This window comes from Spinacia oleracea, chromosome 4, assembly GCF_020520425.1.
Source record: "Spinacia oleracea cultivar Varoflay chromosome 4, BTI_SOV_V1, whole genome shotgun sequence".
In the NCBI taxonomy this organism is placed as follows: domain Eukaryota; kingdom Viridiplantae; phylum Streptophyta; class Magnoliopsida; order Caryophyllales; family Amaranthaceae; genus Spinacia; species Spinacia oleracea.
The window spans coordinates 99,141,190-99,150,763 of NC_079490.1; positions in this window are offsets into that span (position 1 = coordinate 99,141,190).

Below are 9,574 nucleotides of genomic sequence, written 5' to 3' on the forward strand. Positions count from 1 at the left end.
AAGGGGCCAACCCAATATAGCACTAAACTCTTCAGGGAGGGGACATACCTCGTTGTCACCAAAGCGGAAAACATGGTACATCGGTTCCCAAGCCTCCAAAGCAGCATGGAAAAGAAAAAGTTTCACGAACCGGAAATAGACAAGCACTCCAAGATGCATGTCATCTATCTCTCTTTTCTCTAGTTTGCCTAGAGAACCAAGCCAAGAGTCCAAGGCTTTTTCAAAAGACATAGCCATTTGCTTTCTTTTTAAGAATAAGTAGAGGGCGAAACAGAACCGGGAAGGAGAGGTGCAAAGTAAATGATTCGCAAAGCCCTCTATTCATACAGGAGTTAGCATTTATGGTGGTACATGAAAGTTCCACCAGCGCTGGGCACAAAGCCTGCGCCAGGCGCAGGGCCTGCCAGAAGGACTAGCCCAACTTCCCACATTATGGCATCAAGTACGCCTTACATTGTACAAACGAATCATCTCCAATGATTTGGGCCAAATGTTCTGAAAAGCCGCAAGTCGCGCAAATTCAAGCAGTTCGAATCAGCATTGGGTCAATTTCAGGTTATTTGTCCAAAATTCAAGCATTCTAGGCCTAAATCGGCGTCTTAAGTCGAGTAATCATATGCATAAGAAACAGTTGAATATACTTTGACTTGCGCTATTTCTAACCAAAAACCCTCAGTCAAAGTGGGGGCTTATATTGGGTATATACACCCGAAAAAATGGGCGATTTTTAACATTTTGCATGCATACATATAGCCACAAAATTTCAAAAATGCACACATAATGCATACAAGTTCAATTCAAACCATGCAAAAAACACACAACAAAAACGAAAAGAAAAATCAACCATACAAGCTCAAAACCATACAAGTACAAAATCCAAAATTCAAAAACCGTACAAATCCAAAATTCAAATACAAACCTACAAATATCCATTCAAATGTAACCTACAAATATCCATACAAAAGCCCACATACAAAAACCTATTTGAAGCAAAGCTAGAACTCGTTACCATGCAGGATCAGTCCGAGTCATCATCGATCGCGGTCTCAACAGGTCCATTTCTCCTGTTCCAACTCATGTACCGCTCCTGATCAAGCTCTGTCCCCGGGGTAGCTGGCTCTTTCACCGAAATACGAAGGGTACTAGGAAACTGCTGAGGTCCCTGCTAATGGGAAAAGAACTGATAAGACTGCTGAGTCACGACAAGTCGGCGCTCCATCTCCATCTCCTCAAATAAAATCCTCTTCTCATGCTCCTGCCACTGAGCCATGGTTGACATCAAAAAACTGACACTCAATAATGGCGAACCACCCATGAATCCATAACCACCCATAGGCGGTCGCTAAAGTGGTTGGCTATCCACGAAAGAGTACGAATGCCTGCCAGCCTGGGTAGAAGAGAAGAGAACATCCCTCAGATCAGCAGCTGAGCGCCTTGGATGAGTCTGAGCAATAGAACCAGGGCCCCGACCCAAGTTCCGCCCTGTCTGCTCCATTGAAACACCGGTCTGAGGAGCTCTATCCTCAGATTCTCTACGGCCCCGACGACGCTCCTGTACAAAGTTCAAAATTCAAGAATCAGATATCTACATACAAGTTTCAGGATACAAACATCACATAAATGATAAACTTACAGCTCGGTCTCTGCTTGCAAGCTTCTTGGTCAGCTTGACAAACTGCTTCTTCAAGGAATCAATTACGAGCATCCAGCGGTGCACTCTTGCTCAAGGCACCTGCATACATACAAAATTCAAAGTCAATTTATATATACAAGACTACAACCATTTCAAGAAATGCAAAAGTACTCAAAACCACGTAATCCTCAGGATGAGCATTGGCCACCATCTGTTCTGAGGGAGAGGCCACCGGGACAGTGAGCTCTACCTGCTCCCCACCCGAGTCCAAATAAGGGAGGACCCTGTCAGCATAAGGGAGATCCTCCGAGTCGACCTCCTCGACCTACAAGCGCACAAACAAGATTCAAATTATACAAGAAACATACAAGAATATAGAAATTCAAATTCAAAGCTTACCGGTGGCACAAAGCGGACTTCTAGAGCAAGCCTCGACAAGAAGTCTCCGTAGCTAACAGCCCTGATTACATAGTTCTCCCACATGAGACAAAGGGAATCATTACCCGCCTCCATGGCTTCCACATAGACCCGAGTGACCTCGGTAGCGTTCAGCATCATGGACTCCGGAGGATCTAAAGGAAATAAGCCGATCTGCAGTACTATGCTGGAGAGTCACTCGCTCACCCAGATACTGCATGGGGAGATAAATCCCCGGGATTAACACCTGTCGCCCGAAATAGGTTGGGACAGCTGAAGCGGGCATGGGTACATCAGAAAAATGGCGCCAACACACCTAAAAAGCAGGCAGCTCAGTCAATATGCAAAATACAACTGGTACAAGACCCTACAAAATGCAAATGCACCTCCTCAAAAGATGTGACCCGCAATGCTCTGCGGAAAAATGCTATAGTCATCCTACTGCGCCCTGCTCTTTCCAAAGAGGCAACATATGGGTAAGCCCCAACTCTAGGGCGAGCAGGCGCTAAGCCAGGAAAATTCTCATACGCCCAAATCTTCAAAAGAAAATAAGACATCAGTCAGTCTTATGCATAAGAAATACAACATACAAAATACAAGTACAAGATACAAGTTCAAGGAGTTCAAAAAACCTCCAGCAATCTCCACGGGAGGCCCAAAATCATGGAAAACGCGAAGGGAGTAATGGTGATCTCCCCCCAGCTCATATGAAACGTGTTAGTGGTGTCCCACCACCACTCTAAGAGAGCCTGTGTCCGGGCTTTGACGCCCGTCATCCCTCCAAAATCTCTGAGTGTCTTCTAGAAGGCATCAAAACTAGTATGAGCCCAAATCACTCGGGTCTCTTCGACATCAAGATTGGTTCGAGAGGCATCCAAGAGCTCCTCCAGAGACCAGAACACTCGAATACCTATCCTATCAGTCTACAAAAAGGGTGGGTCAGTACAAACCTATACAATTCAAGTAACAAGTTCAAAACTAGAGTGCAGGGTATACCAAGCCGGCACGTGGTTGCTGAGACAAATGATGTCTCGGGCGGAATACAAGGTCCATCGGCTGCCAACCACGACCGTCGAAAGTAGGTCTTCCCCTAGGGGTCATGCCTAAGGGGAGCGCCTCTATCTCGGAAACTTTGTTATAAGAAGAATGCTCCATAGCCGCTCGACTGCTCGAGCATTTAACAAGCTTCCTCCAAGTGTGACGAGGCATATTAAAGCATCAAAATACAAAAATCAAACATCTAAGCATGGGGGCTATCTTATACTAGCCCGTAGAAAAATTTCAAGAGCCTAAAAATCTCCAATGGCCATACAAGTCTAGCCAGGGACTCCTAATTCAAGAGACTATTCAAGGGCTACACCAACGCCTAGGTTATCCATGCACACCAACTCCTAGGCTATCTATGCCGAAGCAGGTATTCAAGGTCTATACCAACGTCTAGGCTATCCATGCCAAAGCAGGTTTTTGAGGTCTACACCGACGCCTAGGCTATCCGTGCCTATTTCTATACAAGACTCCCAAAAGTCCCTAGTGAAATCTTCTTCTACAAATTCTAAGTTCAAAATTCCAAGTGCAAAAGTTCAAGTTCAAATCCGACAAAGTTCCAACGGTTCTAGTTCAAGGTGACTACCACACAATTTTTCATACAAAGTACAAGAAGGCTACTACTATTCAAACATTCTCAAGATACAAGTACAATATCAACAAATACAAGAACATTTCAAGTACAAAAATTTATTCTACATGCAATCCTAAGGTAATTTCAAAAACATAACTTGAAATACTTACATGGACAAGTGTATAGGAAATGCAAGAGCAACAAGATCAAAGGGAGAGAGCAATCGGACTTTGAGAAAGAAAGAGCAAAACAAGTGAATATGCTCATGCAAGAGCACGACATGGGGTATATGTACTCAAGACTTGCGCCAGGCGTTGGCCTTGCGCCAGACACTGGCCTTGTTAACCCATGCGCGGAATCTTGGCGCGGTCATCCGTGCTGATTATACGTACTTTGCTGCTACGGTTTTTTGCACCAAGCATCAAACATGATACTTTCCGATGAATACGGGTATACATTTGTTCCGCATGCATCAACAGATAAATATCTCAAGCATACGAAGTCCGAAATATATGCGGATTTAAGCTTTTTACTCCTAGCAGACCCAAGCTCCGGGAAAGTCAAAGAAATTCAATATCCCAAGAGTCAATAAAAAAATCTTTTCCCCAGTGGGCATATTCCCCAGCGGTTCAAGCCTCATACGGCATTCAAAACAAGTACAAAACCCAGCGGATTCACTCCAAGTATTCAAATTCAAAATTTTAAATTCAAAATTCGATGTTTGAAATTTAAGATTCACAATTCAAAATTTTCGATGCCAAGCTCCGTTCTAAGTCAAAGGCGGAAAAGAAATGCAATCCATACAAAGATCAGAGTTGTCAAGCCGCATGTAAGTAGAATCTATCCTTTTTTCTAACAGTTGTCTTTTGCAGGTACCGGCGTACAAAGAATGGTCTTGATTGTAGAACATCCTGACTATTCTTCGTCCCTATTAGAAAACTTTGACTTTTTCTTTCCTAACCGAACGCTCAGTCAAAGGGGGGGCTTCTATAGACACCTAATTCGTGTCTCCCCTAATGGAATAATGACGAAACCATTACCCCTGTTAGGTGATTGGTACAACTCCGCGCGGAAGTCCCAATTGCTAAGATATATTCCAAAATCCAAAGTCCGATTCCCGAGCCCGTTCCCTTTCTGAAACTCGGTACAAAATTCAATTTCGAAAAATCAAATTCAAAATCCAAACACAATATCACCCAATGGACCTCTCCATTTGTTTTATAAGTCCATTTCCATTCGAAATGCCATTAAGCAATCAAAAATAGGACGCTGACCCATAAAACCGATCATGCCGGGCCCCGTCACGTAAAACCGAGTCCAAAATACTAAACTCGTATACGAAAAGGTGTGTTTTTAGTCGCAAAAATGCCTTAACCACCAAGAAATGCTACGCTCCAAAAATCGTACAAAAGTACAAAGCCACGGTACAAAAAAAGGACAGTGTCATCGTCCTTGTTTGGCGGCACCTGGTACACGTCAGCAACGCGTGACGCTAGCCTTGCGCCTGGCGCTGACGTGACTTGGCATTTAGCCTGTTAATATCCTATTTACGCCCTTCATTTTCACCTAAATGAGGGGGGAAAAGATTTAAAACAACGTCGTAATACGCATTTTTCCTCTAAAAACTCAAACAAAAAAATTCAATCTTCAAACTTTCAATTTTCCTACAATTTTCTAAAATATCATAGCAATTGGGAGTACAAATCGGAAAACTAGCCTAAACCTAGCAAGGTAAACCAATACAAAATACCATGATTTTATCCAAGTTTCTAGCTTTCTTATTTCAAGTTTACTAATCCTATGATGTTCTTGTGATGTTCATACACACTTGAACTAGGAAATGTTTAAAAAAGGAGTAATCATTGAGGGGATTTCATATTTGAAATCCCCCTCAAACGATCTTCCAAACTCCTTCTACAAGTTTTAAGTTTCAATCTTTATGCTTTGTTTTCCAAAAACATGATTAGTAAGTTGAAGCTTTCATTCTTGAAAGTATTCCTTACAACAATCATAATCAAATCTTCAAAAAACCTCAACTTTATACAAATTCAAGGATGTTTGGGAAAGTGCAAACCCTTTTCCAAAGTAGAACATATGAACAATTCAATTTCTATATTCAATTTTCAAGTTCTACATTCAATATTCAATGATGTTTAAATGAGATCAACTTCTCTTTAAACTAGAATCAATTTCAAGCCATGGAACATGTTAAGGTGGGGCCTTTTAACATGGAAAGGTCTAATCTTTAAGAGTGAAATCTCCTAATTTCAATATTCAAGTTCTATATTCAAGTTGAAGTTCAATTTTAAATTCTATATTCAAAATCAATGATGCTTCAAAATGAGAAACTCATATAAAGTTAAGATTTTCTAGAGAATTGAATCCGTGTCGGGCACACTTATCGTCATTTCTAGAGAAGTTGCTTGGCATTCGGATTTCAAATACAATAGTACAATTTAAATATCGTCATTTCAATATCGTCATTTCAATATCGTCATTTCAATATCGCACTTTCAATATCGAACTTTCAATATCGCATTTTCAATATCGCACTTTCAATATCGCAATTTCAATATCGTTATTTAAATATCGCACTCTTTACTCGTCTTTGAAGGCGATGTGGTTTTGTACGCATTTCAATAATTCCTCTTCTATTTGTGATGATGCTTTACATGTTTATCGCTTTCATCACCTAACATACTAAACACAACAATTTACAAAAGGTTACATCACGCTTAACAAAGATAATTTTTGGACGAACCGGCCTTAGGTTCCTTGAATTAAGTTTAAAGCAAAGTGACCACGTACGTACAAGTAGCAATTTCAATGTTCTAAATGCATGATTCAACCAATCTAGTGCCATGATTAGGATTTCGCAAAAACAATCCTTGTCTTGTGTTTGAATGTATTTCTAAAGCTTACCAAAATAAGTGGTTTGTTCCCGTACCCGAATCTCACACATTCGCCTTGTCCAAAAAGAGTCAACTTTGGTCCTTCCAAATCGGACCCTTAAAATGTTTGGTGGCGACTCCGTCGAAGTTCAATATTTGAAATTCGTAGGGAGTATTTTGTGTAGTTTCTTATATTTTGAGCTTTGGTTTTTTCTATGTTCAAATTCAATTACGTCATTTGTATGAACCTAGGATTTGACCCCCCTTTTGGGGTGGGATTGAAAAGATCAAGTCAAACCTAGTTGATTACACACTTGACAAATTAGACAAGTTAGAGACTTTGATGTGTCTTAAACAAGACTAATCAATCTCTCATAACTTACATACAAAATTCAACGTACGAATTATGCGAAATACAAAAAATACCACTACAAGAGCAAATGCAATTCAAGTATACGAAAAAAAGACCCCTACAATCCGGCGAATCCGTTTGGGAGTCGAAACTTCAAATTCGAGTACACGAGAAACTTCTGAGCAATATTCCACTGCTACGCTCAAGTGATGGGTGCCAGCAGTAGCGGCTGGCGCTGCTGCCTGCTCTCAGCACAGTGGCTTCCAGTGGCCAGTTGCCCATTCTGCCCAAATATTCGAGTGGGAGTTTAGCTCAAATTTTGACCTTCGAAAGAGCACTCCCAAACTTTGAGAACGAACGCCTAAAAGGTAAGCTTTTCAAATATAATATTCAAATACAATTGCGATTCTAGGCATCTCATGCATGTTTTCGAAAATACTATTTGTGCAAAACGAATTTCTACCTTTCCCAACATGAATGTGTTCTAAATTCGGGCTAGCCAAGGGGGTAAAGGAGTGGTCACTCTCCATACGGTTCCTGATTAAAGTGTTTGACCACTTCCGAGCCCACCGAACCTTGACATTTTCTTGATGTTCCTGACATCTAGCATAAAGGTCGTCAACAAACACGTCCCCTAGGTGGAGGTGAAACGATTGTTGCCGGATCCGCCTCTCAGTCAAGGACCTTTTGCCTCCTAAGCCAACCACTTGCATCATACAAAACTTAGACTGACCTTAGGTTGAGAACTTTGCATGTCGCATTCATGTTCATGCTAGTGTAACAACGTGCTATTTGTGCATTGTGTGGGCGTCTTTGCAGCGTGAATGGCTAACCCCGAGTTCTAGCTTTGCCAAAACCATTAGCCTCCAACTAGAAAACCTAACCCCTAGGAATATCATTCAAACCTCATGCATCTAAAATCGCCGATTTAGGGTCTTCTAGGAGTGCCACTCCATTTGACTCAAAACCCCTAAACACGCCTCACGCACAACTGCTAAAATCAAAAAATTAATCCAACCGCGTTATAATGTCGGATTTCCGAGTCAAATTTTCAAATTCGAAATCAAAAAGCCCAATCCAACAGCGTCATAATGCCGGATTCCAAGTCAAGCTTCCATGTCCAAGTCCTATGTTCAAAATCCTAAGTTCAAATGTCCAAATCTATGATGGCGTAATGCCGAATTTTCAAATCCTTATTCAAAACCTTTCTAAAATCGAGTTCCAAATCTAACTTCAAATACCACAAACCTATGGCGGCATAATGCCAGGTTTTTAAGTTCAAAAATTTCAAATCCTTGAAATTCCAAATTCAAGGTTTCATCTTCTATACAAAACCTCTCTTTTCAAGTTCCAAATTCAATTTCCAAATCAAACTCAAGTGTCAAATTAAATATTGAAGCTACGAAAATTTGTGCCTATCATTACTCTCAAATAAAAAACTCCAAAAGTATTTCCAATGGGTTGAAAATCCCTAGAAATAATACAAAATCAAATGGATTGAAAATCCCTAGAAATAATACAAAATCAAATGGGTTGAAACTCCTTAGAAATAATTCAAGATTCAATCTCCTCCAATGGGTTGAAAATCCCTAGAAATAATTCCAAACCCTTTTCCAATGGGTTGAAACTCCCTCAAAATAATCCAAACCCCAGACTAATTCCAAGTACAAATCCAATGGGTTGAAATTCCCCTAAAATATTCCAAATTCTTCCACCGGGTTGAAAATCCCTAGAAATAATACAATTTCGATTTCCAAATTCTATCGGGTTAAAATCCCCTTGAAATATTCCAAGTTCTAATGTCGGGTTGAAATTCCCCAGATATAATACAAATTCGAAATCTGAGAAACACTTCCATTGGGTTGAAAATCCCTAGAAATAATACACATTCAATTTCCAAATATTCCAAGTCCTATTGCCGGGTTGAAATTCCCTTGAAATATTCCAAGTTTTGTTGCCGAGTTGAGATTCCCTTGAAATATTCCAAGTTCTATTGCCGGGTTGAAATTCACTTGACATATTCCAATTTCTAATGTTGGGTTGAAACTCCCTTAAAATGCTCTAAGTTCTTATTCAAAGGAAGGTAGCCTCCACAAAAGAATAAAGATCCTTTTCAAATATTTTCCAACGGGTTGTAAATCCCGATACAAGTACAAATTCCAATACAAGTTCCAATAATTCCTCTGAAATATTTCCAATGGGTTGCAAATCCCAATACAAGTACAAATATCAATTATCACGAGTCTTCGGAGTGGCACTTAGAGTCAAGTCTAGGTCTCTTTCATCTGCATTCATATCATATCATGTGTCGGGAAGTCCAAGTTCTAAAGTCATGTCGTGTCATGTGAAGGAATCAAAGGATTTTGTGGGTTCGCCGAAAAGGATAGAGATTGAAGTGAACTCCGTCTGTCTTAGCCTCCCTTATAGCCTGCATCGAGCAGGCAACAAGTCCGTCTTCTACTAATCAAACCTCAAACCCCTTTCTAGAACTAATTCAAATTGCCACTGCAGATCAGATTACCCAGCTCATGGCTGTCGTAGCCAACCTCAACACCAATTTGGAAAATGTGAGTAACCGCTTGGGTGTGGTGGAGCAAACTACAGCCCCGGTCGATCTTACCAAGAAGATTGAGAGCATGGTCAACAAAGTAACCAACCGGAAG